General features: G+C 43.4%; 1 protein-coding gene across 1 annotated transcript in view; it reads right to left on the bottom strand.

Moving 5' to 3' along the window:
• GDF11 (growth differentiation factor 11) overlaps positions 1 to 18,198 on the bottom strand; it is a 731,844-nt gene that overhangs the window by 712,236 nt on the left and 1,410 nt on the right. The window lies entirely within an intron of this gene.

Here is an 18,198-nt window from a genome sequence, read left to right as displayed (position 1 = left end):
ACTTCAACTATAGTATTCTCCAGAGTACCACTGTCCTTATTGCAGTCGTTTACTCTAAACTACTTTAAAAAAATACATCTGACTTAAAAAAAAGGATATATTTCTGCGGCTGCCAGACAAAGCAAAGTCACTCGCAGAACAGAATACTTTCTTTGAGCCATTACTTCTAATGGGGATGCTAGATGTTACAATCACAAGGGGCGATCCTTATACAAACGAGGCTTCTAAGTAAAAGAACCCCTAATGGCACGATTCCATTCCAAAGCAATGTTGAGAATGGTGTCATTATTTGTTTCTAAATACTACTTCCATTGCGGAACTTTGGCTTTAAACAGTGACAAATGTAAAAATAATTGATCCATCATACTCTACAGCATTTTTTTGGTCCAAGCTTAGAAAGCTTCCTTTTAACCCGTTGAGTGCTCGTGACGGAACCGTTCCATCACGAGCCTCGGGTGGGCTGTGCTGGTGACGGACGGTTCCGTCACGGCCCGCTCGCCGCACCTGTGCGGCGTGAATTCCGCGCCTGCGCTGAGCGTTCTAAAGAGCGGGCGGGGCCCTGACGGAACCGTTCCGTCACAAGCACAGCTCACCCGAGGGCCGTGACGGAGCGGTTCCGTCATGAGTACGGGAGCGCCGCGCGGCCCCGCCTCCCCCTTAGCGCTGCGGCGGAATATCCGCCGCAGCTAAGGGGTTAAAAGAGATACCAAGGGATTCAGGCCTAGTGGCTCAATCAGCAACAGCAGTCAGCAAATTAATTCTGTTTGAGAGATCAGTTTTAAGTCCTTTCTTGTTGGTGACACCTGATACATTTGCTTATCAGAACGAATCTACTGAAGCTTGCTAATGTTTTGGCCAACCAGATGTATTCTCCCAGTATAGCTGTGCAGTTTATATCCCTTGGCGTCAGTGTACGATAAACACCTACTTCTGCTACACATGTCAAGAAACATATTCTACAAAAATGAAGAGCGCAGAATTAAATCCAAAGTAGTGTGTCTAATGTCGGACAGTAAACACAATCACTAAAATGCAATTTAATGGCTTCTACTTCACCAACAAAATAAAGCAGCAATTAACAAAGGCTGGGCTAAAAAAAGTACAGCTTTGGCAGTCTCTACGATAGCTAACACTACAACTAGCGGCCTTCCTAGAAGAGGAATTCCACACATCCTTGAGAAAAATGTATTATGGTGCATCCCAGATATTGACATTTAACTCTTTTACAGCTTGCTGCAAAAGCCCTAAAAATGAGAATTGTATTTCTTATGGAGATTTAAGCATTTCATCCCCAAGATTAGTCCATCATTTACTCCTAAATCCTCGTGGTAATTAGGATTTGATAATTAAGATCCACGTCCCACAGTATTTTGTCAGCTTGACAAGTGCAGGGTTTATATACTCCCAGTTGGTGTGAGGGAAGAAATGTGAGTAAGCTTCTCTGGAAGACATGAAAAAGTATTTCCTTCTAAACTGAAGATGGCAGATTTAAGCACTGCGAAGACATCAGAGATTTTCTAGTGTCAGAATAAGTTGTACTTAAATAGAAAGAAGTCTTCACATATTACCTGCCCATCAAACAATAAAGTCAGAAAGCCGTATTAGTTCACATAAGCAGGTGTCCCTTAAGGCTCTATCATCTCACCCGTTCTTTTAAAAATCTACATGACGTCATTACCGGCAATGATCAACCAGTTTCACCTCACATGTTATAACTATTTTTGTTTAGGGAGTTTTATAGAGCGCAAACTTGACCCATAAGTATCAGAGCGCTTTACGTGAGCACCTGTTGTGTTACAGACGGACGCATTCATTTTTTTTGGGTTAGGCATGGGGAGATTAAGTGATTTGCCCAGAATCACAAGCTGTTGAGCGTCCCTTCCAAGACTCAAACCCGTTTCTCCAGCATTGAGGTTGACCGCTCTAGCATTAAGGCCACATTCCTCCCCAACTATGCAGATGACGCAAATACTCCTTAAACTGAAAACCCCCAATTACATTGGAAACTCACAAATTTTCAGTTGTCTCAGAGCCGTTAATCAGTGGACAATATGGAACCACCTGAAATTGAATACTTCCAAAACGGTAATACTCACATGTGACGATTGGGAACGTTATGACCCACTCTGTGCCTGACCTGACAACCTGGACCACTCCGTAAAGTATCTAAAGAAGTAAGAAACCTTGTAATTACCATGGGCTTCAATGTATCGACGAATGCTCAAGTGGGCAAATAAGCAAGATGAAGCTTCATTATCATGAAAACTCTGTGATATAACTTCCCCCACCTGGGATTTCCACACAAGTTCCAGGCTACTATTTCTCTTGTAGTGTCTAAACTTGAGTATGCCAATGGCGTCTACCACAGTTATCATTATTAGGGCTCCTGTTTTATGGTATTTATTTTTTTGTAATTTCTGTATTTATCCATATTTCTTTTTGTCAATTATATCTGTATTTATCCATACTGATTATGGGTTTTGTGAAAAAAATAAAGCGGAAACTGTAATATTTCCACATTTATTTTACCAATAAATATTGAGTAATGCTTGAATGCCTGCCAGGTTTCAGTGATATGAACACTAGGAGAAGATAAATCAATGCACTTTTATGAAAATATGCACATTTCAGTATCAGCCTTGTGCATAGCTACTGCTGTTTAAGCCTCTTTACTAAAATTACTTTCTTTTTTAACCCCCTTACCTATCACTCCACACAGTATTTGGCCTGGCAGTCATGGCAAAGTGTATTTTGAATCGCACAAAAGGCACTGAATTTCTGTTTTTATCCACATTTAAAAATGAATACAGACCAGAAAATAAATGGTTTTCTGTCTGTATTTATCTGTAAAAATCAGTAACAACAGAAAACAGGGAGCCTTAATCAATTCAATTCATAGGTCTTTATTTCGATATAAAAATCATAAAAGACGTTGCAACAATTAGACACTTACAAATTTAAAATTACCCACTGTTAGTCGGAAATCAGATTTTCACAATACCACATGTTACTAGATACCACATAGCCTTAATCGTTATCAACTATGAAAAGACAGCAATAGAGTCAGAACTCTACTGCCGGACTAGTCCTGCAAGTAAAGCCACAAGCCCCCATCTCCTCTTCCTCAAAGGACCTACATTGGTTACCTGTTGCCAGAAGTTCCACCTTCAAGCTACTTTGTACAGACCCCCCAAGATTTTGCGTTTTGGGGAAAATTTGTGATATCTGCACTTTTGTCAAAATGCAGCTATTTTTACAGAAGTGCCCACAAAATATGACGGAAAAAAACTGCAGTTCACCCTCTCTTTACTGGCTCTGTGCAGCCACTGAGCCAGTAAAGAGTGAGTAGCAACAGGTCAACAGGCAGCAGAGGTGTTAAATTCCTCTGCTGCCTGAATTTGAAATGCAGCTAGTTCCCTCCTGAACAATTAGCCTGCAGGCTGCCTCATACGTTTGTGTGCCCCCTGCGTACCCTGCAGGCCACTTTAAGGCTGTCCTGTTCCCCACCCTTCAAGGCACTTCTATCCCTGGGCTCCCCATTGTCTCTCGTTAACCCCTAACCTCCCCATGTCTCCTAACTGTTGTTTACCAACCTAAACCTTCTCCGACGTAAACCCCCCCACCTCCGCCCCTGCTGCATAAGTTATCACCCACAAACCAGCACATGCATCAGGACCACTTTTCATCAGGAATAAAATCACTAAATACAATCAACAAAGGAACCTCTGCTCAAGATGGCACCTCGCCTAAAAACCCCCACCATAGAAGAAAAAAAACATAGGTAATGTATCTTTCTCTGTTCAAGCAGCCAAACTATGGAATTCATCACCCCTAAACATAAGATTCACAGATAACTATCTTACCTTCAGTAGACTACACAAGAGTTGACTCTTTCCTACATAACCACCATACTCAACTTAATGTACAGCATATCCCTGTGCATGTAAACATTTATAATTTGATTATATGTATGAATCCAGCTATGCTTATTTTTTTGTATAAACATGTATATTAAGTATGGTTTTGAAATATATATTCTTTAGATCTGCTAAGAAATTTATATATAACTTATAGTTAAATATATATATTATTCTATGCTTAACATGTTTAAAGATCACTGCATAGTTTGGATTAGATGCTTATGGGTCCCTGTTTTATTCATCTATCACAATATGTAATTATTATCATAACTATTTTATCTACAAGTGCTTCGCTACTGAAATATTGAGGAAAAGATGCAATTTACAAAAAATTGTTAAAAAAAAGATAATTGGCTTAAAGTACAGCAAAACTTGAAAGTCTGAGCTTGTACAATACAACTTTAAATCTAGATATATTATCTTCCTTATACATGTATACCCTTTCTATGTAGTTATGTATTTATATGTTTATTACTTTACTCCTACTGTAAAAGAAATATATATATATATATATACATATATATATATACATATATATATATATATATATATATATATATATATACATGTATACCCTTTTATGTAGCTATGTATCTGTATGCCTATTACTTTACTACTTTATTCCTACTGAACAATTGGGAAAAAAAGAACTCTCTCCAATACACTACTTTGTTTCACGCGATACCTCTCTCAATATATCGTCTACTTTCACTCTCTGACTCATGCCAAACCTCATTCTACTACTATGATCTCCAAAATAAAACTTCCGAGACTCTTCCCTCCCATCCCTCCTTGGCTCACACAAAAACTACTATGGTCTCCCAAGCAAATCTTTCTAAATTCTTCCCTCATATTAACCACCTTTGTCTCATCCCAAACCTACTATGATTTCCCTAAACCCTTTCTAGAGACTCTTCCCGCCTCCATTTCTCCATTTACTCATCCCAAGCCTCATCTTACTACTATGATCTTCCCAAAAACACTTTCTAGACTCTTCTCTCTTCTATCCCTCCATTATCCTATTCAATCCAACTAACAGACTTGCATGTCCCCACTCGAGTTAACACATATTTCCCTATACTAATCCACCACTAATCCTTTTTGGGTTCTGGAGTAGTGTGCTACTCACCAAAAAGCATTTCGACACCTCCTCAGGGGTAGTAAGAGCTATATAAATACAATTAAAATATACTCAACAAACAAAACGTAAGGGTACATGATGACAGCCTTCCATGGCCGACAAAAAAGTAATACCAAAAATTTCAGACAATAAAATAATGTGGACTTCCCTGAGGTAGGAAGTGGACCATTAGGGGAGAATGTTTTCTCATATACATGAAGTAGTTGGTGTTCGGATTGATGAAGTGAAGGTGTCTGGGAAGGACAGTGTGGTGTTAGCGCCAGTACAGATCTGGGGATATGAACACAAAGATAGGACTAGAAAGGAAACCGTTTTTCTCACTTTAATAAATGGCAAACTGTTCAACACTGGAGTCCTTTTCGTTATCTCCTCTTTAGCCGGTCTCTTATATGAGTGTACCTCTGGACAGTTCCGTTTACTACGCTGAAAACAATCCCGGTAGACGTGGCTTGTGCAGAATTCATTAAAAAAAGAAGAGTACGTAGTTCCTTGGTGAAATATTGGTCACCATTAGAAAGCCATGACTGGTGGTGTCTGGCAACGTGTTACAGGGGGTCAACCAAGGAGGGGGGGAATTCACACACAGGGCCGGACTGGGAACTAAAACTGGCCCTGGCAAAGTGCTCGGCTGGCCGGGGGCGGCGGGGGGGGGGGTTGGGTTGTGACCGAGCTCTTTGCCGGGGCTGGTTTTCGCCCAATTTAAATTGGCCCTGTAACAAAAACGGCCCCCACCCTTGCGGCCCACCGGGGGATTGCCCGGTGCCCGCAACGGTCAGTCCGGCCCTGTTCACTCAGCTGAATCCAAATGCTTTCGCACAGCAAACTACAAAAGTGATCCAGGAAGTCTTGCGATTTTCGTTTTGCTTTTGCAAGAACTGGCCTTTTTTGTTGCATATTCTCCTAGAAGGTCTGTTCCCTGGAGCTATGTCGGGACCAAAAGTATCGCCAGTACTCTCAACTTTGCTAAGATAGTGCACACTCTGAATCAGAACCTACATCTAGGGCTGCATGAGCTTGATTTGGGAACTCAGCTGAGCAAGCTGCAAAACAAGAAGGGAAACCAAAAATACCTAATAAACCAGGTACACAAAATTGAAAAGGTGTATTGGAACGTCTCTCTCCTAAATACCAGTAACATATTTATGCCAGTTAAGGGTCAAGGGAGAGCCTTTCATAACACTGTGCCTTTAACAGTGAAAATCCTCCCTCCAAAACTCTGACTGTACGTAGGGGGCTTCGTAATGCATGTCTAGTAGAAGAATGTGGGCCCTCCCTTCCTGTAATGTATTGGAATTGTTTAATTTGTAAATCCCTAATACTTTCTCCGAAAATACCATATGAGCCATCGCTGACATTTCAAATTCCACACTCTTATTTAGATCGACCCACTTCAGTGTATGAAGAAACCCAACAGAAGACCTGCATCAGGAGCAGCACCCAGCACACTCGTCGGCAGCCAGAAAAAAGAGGAGGCGGAATGCTGGGTAAGTACTGGTTAAGTACTCCAAGTGGGAGAGGGGTGGGGTAGGGGTCCCAGCAATTTTCAGTTCTTTTTTCTGTCAGAGAGATGGTTATCTCCATAAGTAAGGAATGGGACAGGGACCTGGTGTAATAACTGTAATCAATTATCATTAGGTAAATGTCCAGTTTTTATATAAAACTTACTACAGATAACAAAGCATTTCTAAGCGTTCCCAATTTTAACAATGGTTAATGAATCACAGAGATATAAAATGATTTGACAAGGGTTATACATTTATGTCCAATGGCGAAATAGTCTCCAAAACAGTATACTTCAGAATTACTAGTGCAATTATCTTATACCCCTGTGCCTCCCACCTCAAAGCACTGCACATCTGAATGATTCAGATAATCCAACCACTTCCTTGCACAAAAAATGTGCTAAGAAGAACATCACTGGCTAGTGACAGCTAAATGAACCCACCAATCTAGAGAAGTGATCAGATAATTTGCCATATTTGATCCGAGTAGGCAAGCACTGTAGGCTACTACGAGTCCTTTCCAGAATACTTAGACCCTCCGTGATGACTACAGATCACCTGCCACACACAAGACTGCTAGGGCAAGGAATAGATGAGATCACTAAAGGAGAACAAAATACATTGGTGTGCAAGAACGAAATGACATCACCTGAGTACAGCTGAAAACAGTGTAGTGGGAAAGAAAACATCAAAAATTAGCACCACTTAAAATCAAACTAGCAGAAGAAAGTGGCATCACGTATCAACTTATCATCATGAACATGTCAACTTTGTATTATAAAACACATTAACCATAGAAATACATAAAAATATGCCTTGGCGAAGTCACATAACAAATTGCACCGCTCTCCCAGAATTAAATTAGGATAGTGAAAAGTACACAGAAAACATGACTTACGTAATTAAAATGAGTACAAGGTCTGAAACTCTACTCCATCACAACCGAGCAATGTCACTGAGGGGTGGCATTAAAAGAGCTCAACTTCAATAACATAGTGGCTCGCAGTGAAGTTGTCAAACATCACTCTCTCAGCCATCACAGCTGTCTTCAATCAATGCATATCAAGACAGAGAAACATTAGCATGCTATGCCTACATAGGGTACATACATTAGGGTTTATGCGCAAATAAAAAAATATGAATTATAAGTACAGGGATGGCTTAATTTTCCTGTATATACGAAATGCATTAAGATATTTTAAAAGAAGCATCTTTGAAAGGATGAAAAAGAAAATGCAAGTGGTATAAAACTGCAGAGTAAAATATATCAAGGAAAATCATGTCTGAACGTGCACTATACTATCCCTTGAACTTCTTTGTTGAAATCTTCATATTCAGGTCACCCACCCCCGCCGCTTAGAGCCACCATGCATACCCCTTACAGAAGGTTAACCAGAAGAGTATCAAAAAGGTGAAGGGCCTTAGCTGCGACTGGGGATTCTGGCATGACTTGCTTTCATTCCGTGCATGTAAGGTGCCAGACTCGACACAGGGGTTATCCGATTAGAAATGCTTTCAGATGCATTCTTCTGCTCTGCCAAATGGATCCGGCCCATCTCCTCATGAAGCTATTACTAAGTGCAGAGCTCAGAAGCCTTTGGAGGGCTATCCATAGGGGGCTTGGTGTGCTGTTTCAGAACATGGGAAACATTTAAAAAATGCAATAAAACAAAACACCAATAAAGGCTCCGAATGAAACAAAAATACCCAAAATGGAGGAAGGTGGAGCAATAGACGTGAGGTGACACAAACCCTTTTTCTCCGTATTCCTGTCTCAATAAAATAAAACGCAGAGAGGAAAGGAAGCAAACGCTGTTTTTGTTTTAATTAGGGTGTCTTTCGTTTGCCCTGGAGCTCTGGGGGTATCGCTAATAGGTAGAAGATGCAGATGAAGACAAAACACAGGGGTATTGTAGCAGAAAAGGGAGCAGGGAAGAAAAAGAGCTAATATATTTATTGCACACTATCAAAAAATGATCTGCCTCTTACAAATAAAAAGTGAACGTGTAATGGTGGGTGAAGGAGAAACAAATGAGTTATTTGAAGAGGCAGTGAAGGATGCCGTGGGGATTGGAGACGTTTGAAAGGGGCACTGACATATGTGGGAAGAGAAGAGATTTTGTGGAGATTTGTGGAGGTGTCATTTTAAGGATATGACACCTAAGTGATGCCACAGAAGTGAGGGGAAAGGAAGCAAAGAGGAGACTGTTCATTGAGGCTGAGCAGAGATTAAAAAAGGAAGAGAATGGGATGTGTTACATTGTAAATCAATTAAACATGCAATAACCAATAAATACACTCATCAAAAAACGTAAGAGGATCCAATTGTAACCACAGCATATATGCAAACCATTGCTGGAACTGATGCTCTCTAGAAAACTGTTCATCCACAGAGTGTCCCTATTCCTACTCAACACCAGCACCTTGCATAAAGCCTAGCAGAGTGCCACCAGACCTCAAAAAGCCTCTATAAACATTCCCCAGCTCTCTCTTTAGTATGCATGGGCACAACAGCGGCAGTTCAACACCAAACAAGACACGGCTAAAGCGAAAAGGCAGAATGATCTCACCTAAAGTTCAATATGGATTTTCATATCCTACAAAAATTTTCAAAGCCACAATCATGTTTTACACATATAAATACATTACACATTCAGTAGTGTAGCCAGTGTGTCATGGGCCCTAGTGCAAGGAAGGAAAATGCCCCCCTTCGCTATAGGAATTATAAAATACAGCAATAATCAGGGTTCAGGGGACCCTTCAGGCCTCTGGGCCCCAGTGCCACTCTACCTGTTGCACCAATGGTAGCTACACCCCGGTATACATTGTTATATAGGAAACATTTCAACGGGAGTGCCTTTGATTTGTCTTTCTTCATGATGAAGACAATCTTGTAGTTGACCAGCCAGACATTCGCCATGCAGAAGTGCAAGCAGGCATGGGGCTTTCTCTAGGTTTTGATGATTCTCAAGGGATGCTGAAGGAAGATGTCTCTGCATCTGTATTGTTGTTAAATGTTGAAGGGCAAGTCCAGCCTCACTGGTGGTGAAAGTTGTTATGATAGTTGCTAATTACTCAGGGATGTGTTATCGTCCCTTAACAATGGTTAATCATCTTTATGGAGAGTCTTTGAGAATAGGTATACATCTGTAGGAAGGGTATGTTTGGTATTGCTTTTGAAAAGCCTTTGCAAAAGAGCCCCCTGTTCAGTATTGGTTTGGTAACTGCAGTCCTGTGTGAGGCCAAAATGCAGTCTGGATCCCTGATTTAGGCAATTCCCCTGCATCATTGTCAACAACAACATGAAACCCATCAAATGAGAACTAGCACTAACCTCGCCACCAACCACCCTGCCATAGCCCTGACAGACCTCCTCCCCATCTGGAGCTCAGTGGCGCCATAACAGAGTCCTTATGGAACACTGATCACAAACATCATCGAAGTCTGGTGAGGAGACATAGTTAGTCGTCTCTCAGGTATTTCTGCAGCCAAACAACACACCGGGAAGGAGCCCACTGGGTGAACTAAGTTTCTATAAACACAATAGTGCTGCAAAGTTCTTTCTTGTCGCAAGCTAGCACTACACAAATCACATAAACAGCAATCTTTGAGCTTAGTGTTCTCCTGGCAGAAACTCGCTATTCTTTCTCTGTGTCAATGAAATCTGGGTCCCCAGTGGTCTTGCCCTGAAAATCGACTACATCTTTTCACAGGAATCCTGCATTAATATCAACAGTAAGCACAAAACAGAGCAGCCAAATTTAGCCATAATTTCATCCTCTTACCACCGTTAGCCATGTTATATAATCCTTGGTTCAAACACCTTCTTGTGCCCTACTCCTGGTCTACAACTGGCACAATTATGTGTCTTGTTTTACTAGCCCTGTGCCAGGCCTCTTCCTTCAAGCAACCCGTACTTGACTTCTGCTCCTCATTGTCTGTGACAGCTTGAACCTAGTAATCCTTAGTAATGTTCATCCCTGGTTGGAGGGCCACAATCATTCTGCAAGCATAACTTCAAATGAAACTTTTTATGTAGCTGTAACTGACCACTGCTCTTCCCTTCCCACCCATGCAGTGGGCCATGCACACATCCAGACATTACACTACAAACTTCCCCTTTAACATCCCACTTCATTGTCACTAGTGGTCTAGTATTTAGTCCCTGTCAGTGGTCATGCCCAGCCTACATGCACTACCCCACCAACCAAATCGGGGTTGGCTTGTGACAAAAAATAGGCAAGAACAAGAAAATAAAAGAGGCCCCCAGTAGCGAACTAAAAGATTGTCCCACATTTACAAATCGGGGCAGGTTTTAGCTTGTAAAGAGACACTTCTAGGTGTTTCACAAGGTATGGGAGACTGCATGCATTTGTGTTCGCAGAAGGTAATACCTGTTGTAGTAATATCAGGGAAATCAGCAGTAAACACTGGCCAACCTGGCCATAAAGCAGCCAAAAAATGGCCCATATGCTGACCTATCAGACCAGCCCTTTAGGCACTGCCTGATTGCCCTATAGGCCAGTCTAGTACTGAACCAAATGGACCTACAACATCAAAGTCAGTACGCAATTTAATGGTATGTCATCTAGGAATCTCAACTTCATAAATCCTTAGCAAAAATCGTGAAACGAAATGTGAAAAGTGACAGAGCAAATAAGACTGGAGAGTGAGAGAAACAGAATATGTGAAATAAAATGAAGGCTTTTTGCAAACTGACTGAAAGGGAAACTTGGAACCAGTGAGGCACGATGACTCAACATAAAGCAGACTGCAGTCACATGGTGGGGGCGCGGAACTAGTCATCAGAGAATGGAGAGAGCTCTAGGCGCGCCACTGCATACGGAATAGAGGCTGCTCTTGTCATCAGAGAATTAAGAGAACTTTCAGGGAATGCATCCTCATAGAAGACCACAGTGGCCTCTGTCACCAGACTGCAGAGAGAGTTCAGAAGCTAGAGTTCGGACCAGGCATACCCATGAAAAGAGGCGCAGCTCTTGTTATCAGAACATGCAATGGGAGTTCGAACCATGCATACTCATGAAAAGAGGCGCAGCTCTGCTTATCAGAGCATGCAATGGGAGTTCAGACCAGGCATACCCATGAAAAGGGGCGCAGCTCTTGTTAGCAAAGCATGCAATGGGAGTTCGGAACAGGCATACTCATGAAAAGAGGCACAGCTCTGGTTATCAGAGCATGCAATGGGAGTTCAGACCAGGCATACCCATGAAAAGGGGCGCAGCTCTTGTTAGCAGAGCATGCAATGGGAGTTCGGACCATGCATACTCATGAAAAGGGGCGCAGCTCTTGTTAGCAGAGCATGCAATGGGAGTTCGGACCATGCATACTCATGAAAAGGGTCGCAGCTCTTGTTATCAGAACATGCAATGGGAGTTCGGACCATGCATACCCATGAAAAGGGGTGCAGCTCTTGTTATCAGAGCATGCAATGGGAGTTCAGACCATGCATACCCATGAAAAGGGGCACAGCTCTTGTTATCAGAGCATGCAATAGGAGTTCGGACCATGCATACCCATGAAAAGGGGCGCAGCTCTTGTTTTCAGAACATGCAATGGGAGTTCAGACCATGCATACCCATGAAAAGGGGCGCAGCTCTTGTTTTCAGAACATGCAACGAGAGTTCAGACCAGGCATACCCATGAAAAGAGGCGCAGCTCTTGTTAGCAGAGCATGCAATGGGAGTTCAGACCATGCATACCCATGAAAAGGGGCGCAGCTCTTGTTTTCAGAACATGCAATGGGAGTTCAGACCATGCATACCCATGAAAAGGGGCGCAGCTCTTGTTTTCAGAACATGTAATGGGAGTTCAGACCATGCATACCCATGAAAAGGGGCGCAGCTCTTGTTATCAGAGCATGCAATGGGAGTTCGGACCATGCATACCCATGAAAAGGGGCGCAGTTCTTATTAGCAGAGCATGCAATGGGAGTTCAGACCAGGCATACCCATGAAAAGGGGCGCAGCTCTTGATTCCAGAACATGCAATGGGAGTTCAGACCATGCATACCCATGAAAAGGGGCGCAGCTCTTGTTTTCAGAACATGCAATGGGAGTTCGGACCATGCATACCCATGAAAGGGGGTGCAGCTCTTGTTTTCAAAACATGCAATGGGAGTTCGGACCATGCATACTCGTGAAAAGAGGCGTAGACTTCGTCGTCAGAACATGCAGCAGGAGTTCAGAGCATGAATACTCATGAAAAGAGCTACAGATGGTTCTGTCGGGTAAGGTAATTGCTTTTAAATTGATGAAGTCTTGATCATGCAAAAACAATAATAGTAAATAGCATACGTTTCTTTGTAAATTTTACATTGGAACACACACGACAAACAATATATATTTATTTTTTTTAAACAACTTTTTATTTTACTAAATCCACTCAGTACATTGTTCACATATCCGAATTACAATAGATTCAACACATTTTGCGGAAAAATAAAAATAAATGGAAAAAGAACGCCTAACATACCATTATGTTCGTATATGCACTCTCAATATCTTATGATGTTGTTACCCACTTACCGAATGACCATCTTCCCTTTATTTATACATTCAACCCCCAGGGTACTTCCTCCATACAAATATCTCTTCATTATATTCCTCTGTATAAATTCCATCCTCCCTAAATCTTTTCGCACTTCCGCAGGCAACCTCTGGCCTCGTATTTACCTTTTCTGCCCCTGAGCACACGTCTAAATCTTCCTCCCATTCCCGGAAGTCCGGCGGTCTGGTTGCTCCCCACCCGCTGGCTATATTCCTTTTCGCCACTATTGCTGTGATTTTAAGCCATATTACTATATATTTGGGCCACCTTATTTCACCTGTCACAGGTAGTATTAGCCACTTAGGTTCCAGTGGGATCCCCTCTTCAGAGACCTCCGCCATCATTTGTGTTACTTCCTTCCAGTAATTATAAATGTACCTGCACTCTCACAGAATGTGAAAGAAGGAGCCCATTTTCCCACAACCTCTTGCACAGTATGGAGAGACACCCCGGCCCCACCTGTGTACTAATGTCCTGGCAGCATAGGACCTGTGAAGGATTCGCAGCTGAATAAGACGGAACCTGGCTCTGACTGCCACTTCACGCGGACTCTGCACTGCCTCCTCCCAGTTGTCATCCTCCAACAGTCCCAAATCTAATTCCCAGACCTGTCTCAGCAATTGAATCGGATTTGGTGAGTTATATACAAGTTTCCTATATGTCAACGAGGTGGCTTTAGTTACCATATGGTCTACTAACAATGTCTTCCAGTGGGGCATATTCAGCTAATGGCTCCTCTTCTTTAATTTGTTTATGCAATGCGTGACTCAACTGCAAATATCTATATCGTTCTGTGTCAGCCAGTTGTATTCGGTTTGCATGTTTTCAAATGTCTTCCGGGCCAGCCCTCTCCAAATATCTCCCAGGCTCTCAATCCCAAGTAATTTCCATTTTTGAAATCCTGTTAGCCCTCCCACCTCCCGCAGCTGGTCCCTGTCCAACAACGGAGTCTTCTCTGTCAACTTCCCCTCCCATCCTAAGTGTTTGGCTGCCTCTCGCCAAGCCCACACCACCGTCTGCGTATTCGGTGGGAGTACTCTTTCCTTGCTTCTACAGTACAGTGCCACTGGATAATCCCTCTCCCCCATCACCTAGTGGTCTCCACGGAATTCCGGGTCGTTGAGATCTGCGAATGCCCAGTTGTTTACCACTATTAATTGTGAGGCCCAGTAATATTTACGGATATCTGGGATTGCCAGCCCCCTTCATACACCCCCGTTTGTAGCTTACATAACGCTATCCTGGCACAGCCTCCATCCCTTAGGAGTTTGCGTAGTTCGCTGTCAATATTCTGGAACACTTTTTGGGGTATTTTATATGGGTATTTTGCATGATGTAGACCAGTCTGGGCAGGGACATCATCTTGAAAAGAACCGCCCTTCCCATCAGTGATAGCGGCAGCCTTCTCCAGCATTCTACAACACTCCTTGAGGATATAGATTTTCAGCCATGAAATCCTCTTGTGTCGTGGATATATTAATACCCAAGTAGGCAAACATTGTGTTTGAGCACCATTGGCATTGTGTCCCTCAGCCGCTGCGGGATATCTCCTTTCAAGGGGAAAATCAGGGATTTCTCCCATTTTATCGTATATCCAGAGTAACTGCCGAACAACTGGAAAATATGCAGAACCCGATGGACTGATCTATATGGGTTCACCAAATATAGGAGCACATCGTCCGCATACAGGGATATTCTATCGTCCCAATCCTCTCCACCCTCTATGCCTGCTATTATCGGATCAACGACAAACAATATGACAGAAAAGTCAATTTTTACATTTTTTCTCTATGAAGCATATAATCATACATGGCTGTAAGAGTTAAATAATCATCAAACGATATAGGTGACTTACTATTGAGTGAATAAAGTGGCTAGGTGTAGTTTATATATAAGTGATATGACAAGAACAGATATGTATACAATGTAAAAAGACACATTTTTGGGGGGGTCTGTCAAGTTCAGGTATAAACAAAGTGTCTCAGGTACAAGCTTGGTAGGCTTATTGAATCTTTGGACCAGAAGACCTAATTGACATGGACCGATAGGCGCATCAACGTTTCGACCCAAACGGGTGCTCAATTAAGTACATGTCATGGTGGGTCTTCTTCAGGACAAGTAGACAACAAAGGAGACAGCCAAATTCAAACAATATTAAACACTCCAAAGGTGGGAAAGGTGTTTAAAGGATTCCGAACATGTAGTATTGTTCAGGATGCCTCTAGTGACAAAATTAATTGATTTGGGGCACGCAAATGGTAGTGCATGGACTTACCATGCTCTCGATCATGAAGGGAGACCACCTTGGAGGTTGAAGTCTCAGTGGGCTAATTCAGAAGGTGGAGACCCCGACCGTCATATTGAATTAGGGCTTTTCATTTAGTGCAGCACTTCTCAAGTAAATAGCGATTTGAAGTCTTCTGTAAATTTCTTTCCGTTTGAATGCAGAGCGATTGTGCGTTCTCCTGCCATTCACAAAACAGTCTTGTCATCAGAACATGCAGCGGAAGTTCAGGCCAGATATACTCATAAAAAGAGGCACAGCTCTTGTCATTAGAACATGCAGCGGGAGTTCAGACCAGGCATACTCATGAAAAAAATGCAGCTCTTGTCATCAGAACATGCAGTGGGAGTTCAGACCAGGCATACGCATGAAAAAAATGCAGCTCTTGTCATCAGAACATGCAGTGGGAGTTCAGACCAGGCCTACTCATGAAAAAAATGCAGCTTTTGTCATCAAAACATGCAGTGGGAGTTCAGAGCATGTATTCCCACAGAAGGCATGGATGGCTTTCCACATCAGGACATGTTGAGGGCATTCAAGGCATGCCTGAACAAGACGAAAGGAGTTGCCCATCACCAGACCATGCAGAGGGCATTCAAGGATAGGCATGCATTTCCATATGGGAAATGGGAGGCTTCTGGCACGGGAATATGCCAGCAGAGTATAGGACATGCATTTCCATAGGGAATAGGAACGGTTCCTATCATCAGAACATACAGAGGTGGTCCAATCCATTCATCTTCATAGGGAAGAACAACTGTCCACAAACTCACGTAAGTGGTTTATGACAAAGTCTTCGTAGTGATAACGATGGCTTCTGTCATCAGAATATGTCACTTGGGTATAGGGAATGCACCATAATAAAATGTTTGGGGCCCGGCTCCTATCATCAGAGAATGTTCAAGGCATGCATCAACATAGGGAACAGTGGTGGCATGTGTCGTACAATGTACAGAGGAGTGTAGGGCATGTATCCAAACAAGGAACTGAGGCAGCTCCCTCCGCCACACAGAGAGGACTGAAAGCATGTATTACCATGCATTTCACCAAGCAGGTACAGTACCGAACCAATACCACTGTACCCATGTTGTCAGCAGCGACTGGGTCGAGCATGCAGCATAAACAGACACAGCTAGTGAAGGATGACGTGAGACTCCTCTCCTGGCCTGTCAACAGAGCAAGGGTGTAGCATTACATCCATGCAAGGTCATGTTCACCTGTCACCGCATCGTACAATGAATTCTACAGCATGCAGCGACCAGCGGAGGGTGTGAGAGTATATTTCCAGCATGCCACCACACACTGAAGGCTTTTTACCTTTCAGCAAAGCATTAAGTGAAAGCTGCAGTCTGCACCTACAGAACAGGGAGCTCATGTCTAATGAACAGAGATGCAGGGAAAGGCATTGCGGGAGGGCTCGCTTCCCTCAGCTGTCAGCGGAGCCTGTAAGCTCGCAGGAGGTGCAGCGGAAGGGGTGGGGTGCTCGGCGCCTGTCCGCAGAGCATGCATAGCAGCCAGCAGAGGAACGTCAAGCGAACTGTCTTTAACCGTCAAATACATGTAGCGACCCTGCAACAGGCAGAAAGCGCCTCTGCCCATCAACAAAGAAAGAAGGGAACTAGTCTGAAGCAAGCAGTCAATAAAGAGGCTCCGAAGAGCATGAAAGGCAGGACCGGACTACCAATCGTGCGGAAGAAGGGGCAAGCGCTGCCAAATCGCACAGTAGCGGGGAGCCGGTCACCATGTAAAGGAGAGCGCTGCTCCTTCTGACTTGGGGCTAGCGGCGAGAGAAAAAAAAGGCGAAAAAAAGAGAAATTTGAGATGGACAAGGGTGAAATGGCACACAAATGAGTGTGTATGACTAAATTCTGAAGTGAGTGTCAATATTGAAGACAGCTGATCCGCATGATAAAGTGGAAAGGGGCGTGGATACATGGGTGTGCTTGGAAGTTCAGATTTAGAGCCTGACTGGCTGAGTCACAAGTCAAGCCCATAGCCTTATTACCATACATGTTTTCTGTGACAGCAATGCCCTCTGACTCGCACCACGTGCCCGCAGCTACCACATTTGACAGCCCAAGAATGCCAGTGTTAGGGTGTGTTTATTGCTCGCATTCTGCAAAGTAAACTTTATGGAAGCGGAAGCGCATCTGCCATCTCTGCCCAGTCAATCGGTGTGCTGTTCTGAACTCTGGGTGACCGTGGGAGTGCAATCCCCACCCGCCTTCACTACAAAGCGTCTGCAAAACGCGAGATTTCTTTAACCAAGCTTGAGCGAGCAGGTACTGGGGCTGTTTTAAGCGTTCTGACGCCTAGCACTGTTTAGGCGCTCTTTTGATTGACAGGTATATCCAGCGCGAGACCCCCTGCCGCCCCCACCCCCAAAAAAGCCATCCAACGGAGACACAAACATTTACAGCGCCTTATGTCGACTGCACTTTCACTGCTCTCTACCAATCCCATCAAACGGCAAGATCACCAAAAGAATCTGGTAACAAAATGTGAAGGGGTGCTGTCCATGTACAACACCAAAGAAGCCCGACTAGGACTCTGCCTGGCTAACACTGTTGAGGGACAGCCCCGGGCTACGCCATCCATCTGTCTTTATTGAACGTCAACCCCCCCACTCCAGTGTGGCTGACCGCAGTTTCATCTTAAAGCCCGGTTGCGGTCAGACGCCCGGCCAAACATTCGCCACAGTAACAGATGTGACCTCCAGAAAAGTCAACACGATGCCGAAATCTTGAGGATGAAAGGAGTAACCAGTCCAAAAGCAGAGGGACC

The sequence above is a fragment of the Lissotriton helveticus genome, chromosome 1_1 (assembly GCF_964261635.1).
Source record: "Lissotriton helveticus chromosome 1_1, aLisHel1.1, whole genome shotgun sequence".
Taxonomy (NCBI): domain Eukaryota; kingdom Metazoa; phylum Chordata; class Amphibia; order Caudata; family Salamandridae; genus Lissotriton; species Lissotriton helveticus.
This window is presented reverse-complemented; position numbering and strand designations above follow the sequence as displayed.